General features: G+C 41.6%; 1 protein-coding gene across 2 annotated transcripts in view; it reads right to left on the reverse strand.

Annotated features, from left to right (window-relative positions):
- Window positions 1–8,268: 8,268 nt before the first annotated feature.
- The window catches only part of LOC122559715 (uncharacterized protein C3orf18 homolog), a 93,937-nt gene continuing 87,117 nt past the window's right edge, over window positions 8,269–15,088 (reverse strand). The window contains exon 8 of one of the 2 annotated variants that reach the window (XM_087997171.1): window positions 8,269–9,487. The gene's annotated coding sequence lies outside the window, so the exon portion shown is untranslated. The other variant, XM_087997172.1, reaches the window with a different exon arrangement.

A 15,088-nucleotide genomic window follows, 5' to 3' on the forward strand; every position in this document is an offset into this window, starting at 1 on the left:
CGAAGTGGAATTTAGTTCTGGCAAACTGACCTTTTAATGATTATGCGCGACATGTAAATGGTCACTCTCCAATGTTTGCTGTAAGGAAGCTCGCCTTCCATTAAAATTCCAAGAAATTAATTGCAAACACTCATTCTGCTGGCAGAATATGACTTTTCACCACTCGCACAATTCCTCCACCTAGCTTGTTTCCCTCTTCCAGTGGCAGGACAGAATCTTGTGATAAGATTCTGTTCCATGTCCAGTTCACCCATTCTCCCCTCCTCTGTGTTTGCTCACTTGGATTGGCTTCTGATTTGGCTACAATTTAATTTCGAACTCTCATTTTGCTTTTCAAATATTTCTTTCATCTCAGCACTCCTTATTTTTTAAACTTCTCCAGAATTAAAACCTTCCAGGATCTTTGCACTCCTTCAATCCTGGCCTCTTACTTCTGTCCTTTAATTCAAGTCGTTAATCTAGATTGCAAATAGTTGAGCCCCAAGCACTGATCCTTGTGCACTCTATTAATTACATATTGCAAGCATGAAAGTTACCTAATTATCCCTACTCCCCATTTCCTGGTGAAAATCAATTCACTATCCATACTTATTGTGTTTACTAACATTTTGATGTTGTACCCTGTCAAATGTTTTTAAGTCACATTGTTCCCCCTTCTTCAAGTTGCATGCTATTTCTTAAAAGTTTTGTAATAAATTAGTAAAACATGATTTCCCTTTTATAAAATCATGTTAACTTTGTCTGATTGCATTAAGATTGTCTAAGTGCTTTGCTACAACCTTCTTAATAATTGATTCTAGCATTTTCACTATGAAAAATGTTTGGCTTTTCCTTTGATCGTTTCTAGAATTTTATTTGTATTTCAACAGTGGAAATAGCTTTAAATTCTTGCTTTAAATTTGCCCTCCTTACTTTGTCATTCTTTGTTGCTTTTTATGGTCTGTCCAACCTTTGACCTGTAACTAATCTTTACAGAATTGTATGCTCCTTCTTTCAATTTGATACTACCTTTTGACTTCATTCATTGGGTGTCCTAGTGCACTTTATTCTCATGGAATGTATCTCTGCTGAACATTATGAAATATCTCATCTAAGTTCTTACATAATCAGACCAGCCAAAAATCTTGTCAATTGATGGAGCAGGCTGTAAGAGCCTGTTCCCACACCAAATTTGCATGTTCATCTTCACAAAACTGAATAATAAATTTAATTGCATTCAACAAGCTCACTTGACACTGTGATGTGAAAATAGGAAAAGCTTTCACATTGGGTAAAATATTATTATATAGTTAATTTACAGGCATTTTATAATAATCACCCATAGTCCCCCATCTGTTATCTGAGATAATGCTTACGTCCAACCAGCTTTTCCTATAAAATGCACTTTTAGCCCTGACTCAGTACATTCCCAAAAAAGATAACTGAGATAAATAACTCACTTACTGAGAATTTACCAAAGCACTTCTCTCATTCATTGGTACATTGGTGGCCTAACATATGACAGTGTTTCCCTATCCTTGAATAATGCTTTGAAGGACTTCTAGAGAAGTGAAGTGATTTGGCATTTGCTAATGCTTTACTGTATTCAAGGCCACTGAATTGCTAGTTTTTTATAAGTAACTACCTTTCCTGATGTTTATATGAATGTACAAATCGTAGCAAAGATGCTTATTCAATGAAAAAAGGGATAATTCCCACAGAACACAGCACAGCTAGCATAAAAACAGCACTCAGAATACTCAGCATGATGTAGTCTCAACCGTGTTTCTACCCAGTTGGCTGCATGCCATCTTCCTTAGTGTGGATCAGCAGTCAAATTCATGGTGGTGTGCACCAGGGATATATTATCCCTGAGGCAGCCTTTGAGTGTTAGTATTTTAGGAGCTGATGTGCTGATGTGCAAGTTCTTACTATCACGCTGACACAGACCCAACAAAGATTTATAGGACTGGAGGAAACCTTAACTGTGCATGACCAGTGAATTACTGAGCAGGGGGCCACGATGGAATATCTTGCTGAGGAGGAAAAGCTAGAGTAGCTGCTAAATTGAATGAATTGGGAAAAGGAGAGAATAAAAATGCAGGTTATTCAGAAAGACAGAGGTCAAAATGCCAACTTTTTCAGGAAACTATTTTAAGAACTTATCAACCAAGTTATGGCCCTTAACATTTGAAAAGAACAGATTTTTACTTCAGGGACCTAAATCATATTACATCATTATTTTTAGGACATTCACTTCAGAATGTAGGAACCATTTAATCAATGAGCCAGGTCCAAAGGTATTTCAAAGACTTCCAAACCATCTGGGATTTCCAACAGTAATAAATCATCATAAAGTGTGTAATGACATTAAGGTAGTAAAAATAGATACAAGATTGCCATATAAGTGCGGCACTGCTTAACTCTTGGTTAAAATATTCAAATTTTAACTGTTGGAATTAATTGTAAATTTTAACTTTGTGATTGACAGATTTTAGTGACCTAAATGTCTTCAGGGATAAGGGACACAGGCAGGTGTGTGAAGTTAAGTTACAATCTAAAATACTGATAACAAATCTTATTGAATGTTGGACCAGGCCCCAATAGCTAAATGACTTACTTTTGTTCACAAGTCTGTATTTAAATTAAACCATTTTATATTACAGCAAAATAAGAATATTGTACTGATTTCTTTAATCTGCTGAACCGTTCCTTGCAAAATGATACAAAATAAAGATCATTCAATGTCAGCCTTTATCCAGTTAGCTAGCTGACCTGATTTTAGGATGACTTTTAAGTATCCTTCAGTATATATTTTGCCGCAATGAAACACTCAGAACTTTGCCTTTCAACAAAGATTTTGCAGATCTTCACAGGTGCTCTTTTTTTCTTATGTCATCTTTCAAGCCCATTCTCACACCCCTGCCCCAGTTTTCTATTGGTTTAAAAGCTCTAGCACTTCTACTTCTTTTTGGTTATGATAAGAAAGGCCTTCTGCTGGACTCCCAGGACTGGGGATGCAGTTAGTGATATATGCATTATTTACTACGGGACGTTAATTCATTAGCATCTTAACTACTTTTCTGCTTCAAACCCCTTTTCTTCCTAATTTAATGAATATTCTATGCTGTAACATATAACATTTAAAGGAATTATTTTTGAATCTGTAGGATGGCACAGTGGCTCAGCAGTTAGCACTGCTGCCTCAGTGCCAGGGACCCAGGTTTGATTCCAGCCTCAGGTGACTGTCAGTGTGGAGTTTGCACACTCTCCCCATGTCTGCGTGGGTTTCCTCCCACAATCCAAAGATGTGCAGGTTAGGTGAATTGGACATGCTAAATTGCCCATAATGTTCAGGGATGTGTAGGTTAGGTGCATTAGTTAGGGGTAAATAGAGGATAATAGGGTAGGGGATTGGGTCTGGTTGGGTTACTCTTTGGAGGGTCAGTGTGGACTTGTTGGGACAAAGGGCCTGTTTCCACACTGTATGGATTCTATGAAAGAGTGGACCAAACTCTCATGACAACTCTATATTGTTCACATATATGCTAGCTCAGTGCTTAGCACTGTTACCTCACAGTACCAGGGTTCAATTCCAGCCTTAAGTGTCTGTCTGAGAGGAGTTTGTATGTGCTCCCCATTTGTGTGGGTTTCTGTTTAATGCTCTGGCTTCCTCCCACAGTCAAAAGATGTGCAGGTCAGGTGAAGGTGGTCATGCTATATTGTCTGTTCTGTCCAGGGATTAGCCAGGTAAATGCAGGGATGGGTGGGATGCTGTTCAGAGGGTTGGTGCAAGCTGAATGGCCTCTTTCCATGCTTTAGGAATTCTATAATTAATAGAAACCTCTGAACTGTCAAAGAATATAAACTGTTGAGGTTCTATAATTAATGGAAGTCTCCAGGCTGTCAAAGTAAAATACCAGGTGAAAGTGAGTACTGCAGATGTTGGAGAATAGAGTCAAGTGTAGTGCTGGAAAAGCACAACAGTTCATGCAGCATCCGAGGAGCAAGAAAATCGACGTTTGGGCAAAAGCACTCCAGATGAAGGACTTTTGCCCAAAACGTCGATTTTCCTGCTCCTCAGATGCTGCCTGACCTGCTGTGCTTTTCCAGCACCCAACTTTTGAAAGTAATATACCAGTTTGTTTAAAACACTTTTGAACCTATATTCTAGTTACAGGGAGAATGAGTTCTGATCAGACAGATTATTTTCTATTTTGTTAATCACATAAAAATTGAAAGAAATTTAAAAAGATATTGCAAAATACATGATTAGATTATTTATATAGAATATATTCAGAATCTAATATATCAGAATCTCATGTTCTGATTATAAAACCACACTTTATTTTAACATTTTATGTTACTTTTTCCATTATAAATTTGTGTCCTAATTTATAGTGCAACTGTCTACTTAAACTTGTCACTCTGTAATTACATCCCTCCCCAAACCTCCAATGAGAGTTGTGCAGCAACTGAATCTTCCAATTCCTGAGCTGGATTGCAGAAAAAAATCTTATGCCCAATCAACGCCATTTCTCTGTTGAATAAATTCTTGTAATTCACTTAATTATAAATGTCAAATCAAAGCATTATACAGAAATAAAGACAGAATGAATGACTTAAACCATTTGATTGAATTATGGCAGTATAGTCGGTCTAAATGGTAGGCAGCTCCCAAACTGCATTTCAACTGGTGACGAAGGCTTGGCTTCTCTCCCCATAGTCAATCAACTCAAAGGATTTAAATTCTAGTAATGGCATTTAGAAGTACCAAGGCCTGAGTACAATGAAGGCACTCCCTAAATGACGTAGGAATACACTCCTTTGAAGTTTAATTCCCCAACAAGACTAAGTAAGGAATTTTATTGCTGATCAGTAAGTTACATTTTTAACCCACATTTTCATTTTTCTAAATGTAAAACAAATACACATAATGCTGTGATACATTTCAGTGGTCTCTTTTTATGAGACTGGTCAGCTTTTGGTTCATGACCTGTACTAACAATTGGGATCTCATGACTTATTAGGCCAATGTATTTTATTGTTGCATGATTCCAAGACTGAGAAGGTACAACTTTTGGAAAGGCTCATGCCAGTCAAAGAGAGAACTTTGATGAATTAGCTAAGTGGTCTTTAGAATAGGAAAGGCTTTCTACTTATTGGTAGTCCAAAACTATTGATACATAGAAGATGAGAGGAGGAGGCCATTCAGCCCTTTGAGCCTGTTCTGCCATTCATCATGATCATGGCTAATTGTACAACTCAATAGCCTAATCCTGCTTTCTCCCCATAACCTTTGATTCCGTTCGCTCCAAAATGCTACAACTAGCTGCCTTTTGAATATATTCAAACTTTTGGCATCAACTACATCTAGTAATGGATTCCATAGGCTCACCACTCTTTGGGTGAAGAAATGACTCCTCATCTCTTCTAAATGGTTGACCCCGAATACTCAACTGTGACCTCTGGTTCTGGAAGCACCCCACCACTGGGAATATCCTTCCTGCATCTACCCCATCTAGTCCTGTTAGAACTTTATAAGTCTCTATGAGCTCCCCCCCCCATCCCCCCACTCGTCTGAACTCCAACAAAAGTAATCCTAACCTAGTCAATCTCTCCCCTCATATGTCAGTCCTGCCATCCCTGGAGTCAGCCTGGTAAACCTTTGATGCACTCCCTTGAGAGCACAAACATCTATCCTCAGAAAAGGAGAGTAAAACTGCATACAATATTCTAGGTGTGGCCTCACGAAGGCCCAGTATAACTGCAACAACACATCCTTGCTCCTGTACAGAAAACTTCTCGCAATGAAGGCCAACATACCATTTGCCTTTTTTTACTGCCTGCTGGACCTGCATGCTTACCTTCAGCAACTGGTGCACAAGGACACCCAGGTCCCACTACACACTTCCCTCTCCCAATTTACAGCCATTCAGGTAGTAATCTTGTCTTTGCTTCCAAAGTGAATAACCTGACATTTATGCACAATAAATAGGAGATAATTCTAACAGAATTAGACAAGGTTGATGCAGGAAGGATGTTCCCAATGATGAGTGTGTCCAGAATCAGGAATATTGTGTACAGTTTTGCTCTCCTTTTCTGAGGAAGGATGCTTGTGCTCTTGAGGGAGTGCAGTGAAGGTTTACCAGGCTGATCCCGGGAATGGTGGGACTAATTTGATTAGATTAGATTACTTACAGTGTGGAAACAGGCCCTTCGGCCCAACAAATCCACACCGACCCGCCGAAGCGCAACCCACCCATACCCCTACGTTTACCCCTTACCTAACACTACGGGCAATTTAGCATGGCCAATTCACCTGACCTGCACATCTTTGGACTGTGGGAGGAAACCGGAGCACCCGGAGGAAACCCACACAGACACGGGGAGAACGTGCAAACTCCACACAGTCAGTCGCCTGAGGCGTGAATTGAACCCAGGTCTCTGGCGCTGTGAGGCAGCAGTGCTAACCACTGTGCCACCGTGCCACTTGTGATGAGGAGGGATTGACTAGGTTAGGTTTGCTTTTGCTGGAGTTCAGACAATTAAGGGGTAATCTCACAGAGATCCTTAGAATAGTGTAAGGATATTGGGTAATTCATTTAAGACTGAGATAAGGAGAAATTTCTTCATCAAGAGAGTGGTGAGTCTCTGGAATTTGTTATCTTAGAAAACAGTGGGGGCCAAAACAGTGTATGATTTTGAGAAGGAGTTGGATACAACAATTAGGGCAAAACATACCAAAGGATATGAGGGAAAAGCCATGATCCTCATAATGGTGAATAGCATATTCTTGCATCCAATTTTCTATTTTATGTTCACTTTCTAGTCATTAATGTTATTCTTGAAGGCAAAGAAGGATTAGACATTATGTATTCTGGCATATGATGTTGAGTCACTACTTATGGACAGTTTTCTTTGGAATATTGGCAAGCTTTGCTTAATAGTAAATACAATATTTTGAAGCTCCTTCAACCACTCTTTTAGAAGACCAAATGAGTTTCACCCTGAATTCAACAAGAGGGGTTTCTCTTCAGAAATAGGAGCGATCAGCTGGACAGCCCTTCCTCATAGGTGTCCTCTTTTCCCAATTAATTCGAAATGCCAATGGATATCCTATCACCATTCAAACAACAGGGATCTACTTCAGAATAAACAATTATCACCAATTACAAAAACAGAAGTTGCTGGAAAAGCTCATCAGCTCTGGCAGCATCTGTCAAGAGAAATCAGAGTTAACATTTTGGATCCGGTGACCCTTCCTCAGAACTCCCTCATTAGTCTTTGATACATTTGGCCCAAGTGGGGCAGCATGGTGGCTCAGTGGTTAGCACTGCTGCCTCACAGCCCCAGGGTCCTGGGTTCGATTCCCGCCTGTGTGGAGTTTGCACATTCTCCCCGTGTCTGCGTGGGTTTTCTCCGGGTGCTCCGGTTTCCTCCCACAATCCAAAGATGTGCAGCTCAGGTGAACTGGCCATACTAAATCGCCCACAGTGTTAGATGCGTTAGTCAGAGGGAAATATAGGGTAGGGGAATGGGTTTGGGTGGGTTTCTCTTCAGAGGGACGGTGTGGACTTGTTGGGCCAAAGGGCCTGTTTCCCCGCAGTAGAGAATCTAATCTAAAGTATTGTATCCAGTGAGGAAGAGTCACCAGACCCGAAATGTAAACTCTGATCTTTTTTCACAGATGCTGCCAGACCTGCTGAGCTTTTCCAGAAACTTCTGTTTTTGTTTCTGATTTATAGCATCTGCAGTTCTTTCAATTATCACCAATTATGTGATTTCTAAAAAGCCTTGTTTAAAAAACATCTCAAATAGTGTCGGTGATTTTCCAACTCCCACTTTTAAAGAAATCAGCCAGGTATTTCCACAAAACCTGATATATAAATTTTATTTTCTGCAATCCTTGAAACCTAACACTTCAGTTACATTTGCTTTCCTAACTACCTTCTCTGCCACTCAAATAGCCTAACCTTGGTTATTCTTTGCAAATCATTCAAGGATAAATTTTCCACCTCCACAAAGGTTGTAGCAACAGACAATGCCAACTTGATATATAATGCACAAGAAACATGGTGTGTTCTTTCAGATTATTATTACCCACTTCCAATTAAAGATTTGCATTGAATATTTCATTACAGACTCCACTTCTATATTATAACCAAGCCTGGAGAAATACTGTTGCTCTAGTCCTATAGGTCACTGCACAAAGTAAAAATACGTTTCACAGTTTCCAAAATACAAATTAAGTGTCTCATCTATATTAAGAATTACTTTAAAAATTCCTTTAAATACAATTATTGGTTTATTATCAAAATAGAACTTAGTCAATGAGGATGCAATAATTGATTAACATACAATGGTGGTAATATGGAAGTAAACATCTACACCTCTAAAGAACCCAAAAACACACACACATACTTCTGGATAAAAAGAAAAAGATTTCTCCCTGCAGGGATTCTCTTTTGAAAAAAGGGGAATAAAACACCTGGCCATTAGGATTATTCTTGAAAGGCAAAAAGGATCGGTGTAGAGTGTCTGAAGTCCTATTCTGACATTCTGGCATGTGGTCAAGTCAGTATTCATGCACAGTTTTCTTTGGAGTAGAGTAATGTTATTTGTCGTTTCTACCATATACAGCTGGTACAAAAAAAATGAAACAGCGCTCCTCCAGGTCCAAGGTGCTATATGAACACATTGACTACACGAGAGTACAGTCATACCCAGGGCAGCATAATGTGCATAGAAAAGTGCAAAGCATGCAAGACATCACAGTCATTCCTGACAAGACAAGAGGCACAGTGGTGGACAAATTACAACGTAACAATGAATGATCATTAATAAAACATTGTTTTAGCAACAATTCAAACCATGGTCCAAAAACTGCAAATAGAGTGTGACCATACAGTCAAGATTAGATTGGTGCTGGAAATGCACAGCAGGTCAGATAACATCCAAGTAGCAGGAAAATCGACGTTTCAGGCAGAAACCCTTCATTAGGATTAAGGAGCCTGATGGCTTGGGGAAGAAGCTATTGCAGTCTGACCATGAGAGACTGAATGCTCCGTTATCTTCTGCTAGATGGCAGGAGGGAGAAGAATTTGAATGAAGGATGTGTGGGTCATCCACAATGCTCTCAGCCTTGCGGATGCAGCATGTGGTGTAAATGTCTGCAAATGAGTAAAGTGAGACCCTGATGATCTTCTCAACTGTCCTCACTATCCGTTGTAGGGTCTTATGATGCGAGACAGTACAATTCCCGAACCAGGCAGTGATGCCTCTGTCAAATGTGATGAGAATGGGGGATGGGCTTTCCCCAACCTATGCAGAAAGTAGAGATGCTGCTGGGCTTTCTTGGCTATGGAGCTTGTGTTGAGCGACCAGGTGGACACCAAGACAATTTGTGCTCTTCATGGGGGAGCTGTCGATGTCCAGCGGAGAGTGATTGCTCTATGCCCTCCTGAAGTCAAAAACCATCTCTTTCATCTGCGGTCTTGGGAAACAGCTTATTCAGCAAATTACAATATTGAGAAGTTACTTTCAGAAGAAAAACAAGTTTCACCCCAAACTCAAGAGATTTTTTCTAAAATAGGAAAGATCAACTGGGGTAGCCTTTCATCACAGGATTATTGTTCCCCAACAAGTTTTTCAGATATCCAAGCACTCTCCAACCAATTACTATTCAAACAGCCTCAGCAGGGCTCTGTGGCAGAATAAGCAGTTACCTCTCGTTCTGTGACATCTAGGAAGCTTTGTTAAATAAATCTTTAATATCCACAGCAACCTTTCAACAACAACCTAAGGAAACAATTTCAAATATTAACTTAAAATATATCCATTTTGCACATTTTTTAAAATTCACTAGTCAGGAGTGGGCATCACTTGCTTGACAGCATTTATTGCTAGATCCGAAGTTTCCCTTGAAAAGATCGTGGTGAACTACCTTCTTGAATTACTGTAGTCTATGTGTTGAAAATAGATCTATGACGTCCTTAGGGAAGGGAAGAAATGATGAAAGACTGTGGTTTTTGATGTAGTCATGGCAGATGCCTAAGTCAATGTCAGATGGTCCATTTGGATTCATTTCTTTGTTGAGACTTTGTAATGATTAATTCAACTGAGTGGCTTCCAAGACCATTTCAAAGGATAAAAACAATGACTGCAGATGCTGGAAACCAGATTCTGGATCAATGGTGCTGGAAGAGCACAGCAGTTCAGGCAGCATCGAGGAGCTTCAGCAAAATCGACGTTTCGGGCAAAAGCCCTTCATCAGGAATAAAGGCAGAGAGCCTGAAGCGTGGAGAGATAAGCTAGAGGAGGGTGGGGGTGGGGAGAGAGTAGCATAGAGTACAATGGGTGAGTGGGGGAGGAGATGAAGGTGATAGGTCAGGGAGGAGAGGGTGGAGTGGATAGATGGAAAAGGAGCTAGGCAGGTCGGACAAGTCCGGACAAGTCAAGGGGACTGGAAGTTTGAAACTAGGATGAGGTGGGGGAAGGGGAAATGAGGAAGCTGTTGAAGTGAGAGTCAACCACATTACTGCTGGTCTGGTGTCACCTAGAGGCCTGACCAGGTGAGGATGGCAAATTTCCTTTCCTGGAAGGCATAAGTGAGCCAGGTGGATTTTTCTGACAATCAACATGGTTTCATGGTCATCAGGGGATTCTTAATTCCAGATTTTTTAAAAAATTGAATTCATATTCCACCATCTACCATTAGAATTTCTGGATTAACAGTCTTTTAATAATACCACTAAGCCATTGCCTTCTCTGTACTGTACTTCACATGGCAGGCTGGTCAAAAAAATGAAAGCCCATGGGATACATGAGAATGTGGCAAGTTAGATCAAAATTTGATCAATCTTTTGTTTCTTGTCACCAAGCCAATGTTTTGTGAATGAAAAGTAGTTTCCAGCTATGTTTCACAAGGCTAATTGTTGTGGCCTTTGTTGTTTGTTGTACATTTTATTGTTTTGGACTTCAATGTAGGAAGTATGAATTGAGAAATTTGCAGATGACAAAAATTGGCCGGGTAGTTAGTTGACCCCAGAACGATATAAATGGTTTGATTGAGAGGGCAGAAAAGTGGCAAATGAAATTCAATCTGCAGAACTATGAGGTGGTGCATTGGGGAGGAAAAATCAAAGCTATAGAATATACAATGAACAGCAGGACATTGAGAGGGGTGGGAAAATTAGAGAAATTAGAGTGCATGTCCATGCAGTCCATAGGTAAGGCAGATAGACAAGGTGGTAAAGAAAATATATTGTGACAATACTATGGCTTTAAGAAGTGTATCTTGTCCTTTTTTTAAATGAAGAAAGTTTGAGACAGAGGTAGTAAGCAATCTGTTCCAAGCCAATAAGGTAAACACCTTGTGAGGCCTATGGTTTTGTTTTAAAGTAGGAACAATAGAACTAGTGTGAATGGGTGGAGTCAGACTCTCAGAGAACCAGGGACTTAGTTTAGCTTTCAGTAGTTGTTACTGGCTTTTGGAAGCTAGTTGAAAAAGATATCACATCCCTCTCTTTGCTACAGTTAAAAGCTGGAGTTTTCTCTTTTGCCAGAATTGCATGTGAGACAGTCTGTTTCATTGAAGCCATGATTTGGAGATACCGTTGTTGGACTGGGGTGTACTAAGTTTAAAAATCACACAATACCAGGTGATAGACCAACAGATTTATTTTTGGATTAGTGGTGCTGGAAGAGCACAGCAGTTCAGGCAGCATCCAAGGAGCTTCGAAATTGACGTTTCAGGCAAAAGCCCTTCATCAGGAATAAAGGCAGTGAGCCTGAAGCGTGGAGAGATAAGCTAGAGGAGGGTGGGGATGGGGAGAAAGTAGCATAGAGTCCAATGGGTGAATGGGGGAGGGGATGAAGGTGATAGGTCAGGGAGGAGAGGGTGGAGTGGATAGGTGGAAAAGGAGATAGGCAGGTCGGACAAGTCATGGGGACAGTGCTGAGCTGGAAGTTTAGAACTAGGGTGAGGTGGGGGAAGGGGAAATTAGGAAACTGTTGAAGTCCACATTGATGCCCTGGGGTTGAAGTGTTCTGAGGCGGAAGATGAGGCGTTCTTCCTCCAGGCGTCTGGTGGTGAGGGAGCGGAGGTGAAGGAGGCCCAGGACCTCCATGTCCTCGGCAGAGTGGGAGGGGGAGTTGAAATGTTGGGCCACGGGGCGGTGTGGTTGATTGGTGCGGGTGTCCCGGAGATGTTCCCTAAAGCGCTCTGCTAGGAGGGGCCCAGTCTCCCCAATGTAGAGGAGACCGCATCGGGAGCATCGGATACAATAAATGATATTAGTGGATGTGCAAGTAAAACTTTGGATGTGGAAGGCTCCTTTAGGGCCTTGGATAGAGGTAAGGGAGGAGGTGTGGGCGCAGGTTTTACAGTTCCTGCGGTGGCAGGGGAAAGTGCCAGGATGGGAGGGTGGGTTGTAGCAGGGCGTGGACCTGACCAGGTAGTCACGGAGGAAACGGTCTTTGCGGAAGGTGGAAAGGGGTGGGGAGGGAAATATATCCCTGGTGGTCGGGTCTGTTTGGAGGTGGCGGAAATGTCGGCGGATGATTTGGGTTATGCGAAGGTTGGTAGGGTGGAAGGTGAGCACCAGGGGCATTTTGTCCTTGTTACGGTTGGAGGGGTGGGGTCTGAGGGCGGAGGTGCGGGATGTAGACGAGATGCGTTGGAGGGCATCCTGAGGCCACCGTAGGAACTGTAAAACCTGTGCCCACACCTCCTCCCTCACCTCTATCCAAGGCCCTAAAGGAGCCTTCCACATCCATCAAAGTTTTACTTGCACATCCAATAATATCATTTATTGTATCCATTGCTCCCGATGCGGTCTCCTCTACATTGGGGAGACTGGGCGCCTCCTAGCAGAACGCTTTAGGGAACATCTCCAGGACACCCGCACCAATCAACCACACCGCCCCGTGGCCCAACATTTCAACTCCACCTCCCACTCTGCCGAGGACATGGAGGTCCTGGGCCTCCTTCACCGCCGCTCCCTCACCACCAGACGCCTGGAGGAAGAACGCCTCATCTTCCGCCTCGGAACACTTCAACCCCAGGGCATCAATGTGAACTTCAACAGTTTCCTAATTTCCCCTTCCCCCACCTCACCCTAGTTCTAAACTTCCAGCTCAGCACTGTCCCCATGACTTATCCAGACTTGTCCTACCTGCCTATCTCCTGTTCCACCTATCCACTCCACCCTCTCCTCCCTGACCTATCACCTTCATCCCCTCCCCCACTCACCCATTGGACTCTATGCTACTTTCTCCCCACCCCCACCATCCTCTAGCTTATCTCTCCACGCTTCAGGCTCACTGCCTTTATTCCTGATGAAGGGCTTTTGCCCGAAACGTCGATTTCGAAGCACCTTGGATGCTGCCTGAACTGCTGTGCTCTTCCAGCACCACTAATCCAGAATCTGGTTTCCAACATCTGCAGTCATTGTTTTTACCAACAGATTTATTTGGAAGCACTAGCTTTCAGAGCGCTGCTCCTTAATCAGGTGGTTTTAGAGAATAAGAATGTAAGACACAGAACTTATAGCAAAAGTTTACAGTGTGATGTAACTGAAATTACATATCGAAAAAGACCTGGATTGTTTGTTAAGTCTCTCATCTTTTACAATGACCATGTTGGTTTCAGTTCTTTCATCGGTAAAATGCAAAACATTTTTTTAAAAGTTACATTCTCAAGTGAATTTTAATAATTGGTGTGATATCAGCCCAGATGATATATTGAAGGTGTTAGATTCCCTGTGTGAGGCTGTCTATGCCACAATGGTCAGACTGATTCTAATCTAAAACATGGATTTAAAGAATCTTGCAAATATTCATGCAGTTTTTGAGCAAAATAAAATGTAATTCTGCAAGTACAAATTCACCCCACAAACTTATGTGTATGTGTGCTTGTGGAGGGGGGGTATCATGAGTGTCTGTGAGAGAGTGTGTGTATGTGTGAGTGTAAAGGGATATAAGTCTGTGAGAGGGTTTGTGTGGGAGTGTATATGTGAGAGTATGAGAAAGGGTCTGTGTGTGTGTGTCTGTCTGTCTGTCTGTTTGTCTGTATGTGTCTATAGTGCAATGGGGTCACCTGTAATGGTGGCAGGTACTCATGTGACTCAGCCAACGTCGTCTATCTCATACGCTGCAGACAAGAATGCCCTAAGGATTGGTACAGTGGCAAGACCAAGCAGAGACATCGCACAACAATCAACAGACAGGAGTGTTCCCTCCCAGTCGGAGAACACTTCAGCAGTCCAGGACATTCGAACTCGGACCTTCGGGTAACCGTCCTCCAAGGCGGACTTCAGGACAGGCAACAACGAAAAGTGGCCAAGCAGAGGCTGATAGCTAAGTTCAGTACCCATGGGGATGGCCTCAACCAGGACCTTGGGTTCATGTCACACTACAGGTGATCCCATTGGACTATACACACAGACAGACAGACAGACAGACACACACACACACACACACACACTCACACACTTATACTCTTTTACACTTGCACACATACACTTTCTCACAGACACTCATACCCCCCCCAACACACATATAAGTTTGTGGGGTGATGTGTACTTGCAGAATTACATTTTACTTTGCTCAAAAACTGTATGAATCCATGTAAGATTCTGTAAATCCATTTTTTAGATTAGAAAGCCAGTCCAACACCGGCATCTCCAAATCATGTCTATTAAGTCACCGCTAAACCTTTTTCTCTCTAACAATACAATGTCAGACAACCACCTGATGAAGGAGCAGTGCTCCAAAAGCCAGTGCTTCCAAATAAACCTGTTAGACTATGATCTGGTGTTGTGTGAATTTTAACTTTATTTTATTGAATGTGCCTTTGTCAAGTGGGTGTTTATGAAATGTTATTATATTGAAACAGTTGCCATTTAGTTGTTAAATAATCTATTATTCTGCTACATTTTCAAATAGAGTTAAGTTATTCCAATTCTTCTTTCTTTTGTTTGGATTTTAGCTATAAGGTAAGAATAAAGTGGAACACAGCAACTTACACTTGCCTTTAAATAAGAAACCATTAGGGTCTAGGTTACCTCCTTGATATGTTGGAAGGGATTTGGTCTGGTCCACAACA

This window comes from Chiloscyllium plagiosum, unplaced genomic scaffold (assembly GCF_037043375.1).
Source record: "Chiloscyllium plagiosum isolate Xiang-an unplaced genomic scaffold, Cpla_swu_hap1 HiC_scaffold_19, whole genome shotgun sequence".
NCBI lineage: Eukaryota > Metazoa > Chordata > Chondrichthyes > Orectolobiformes > Hemiscylliidae > Chiloscyllium > Chiloscyllium plagiosum.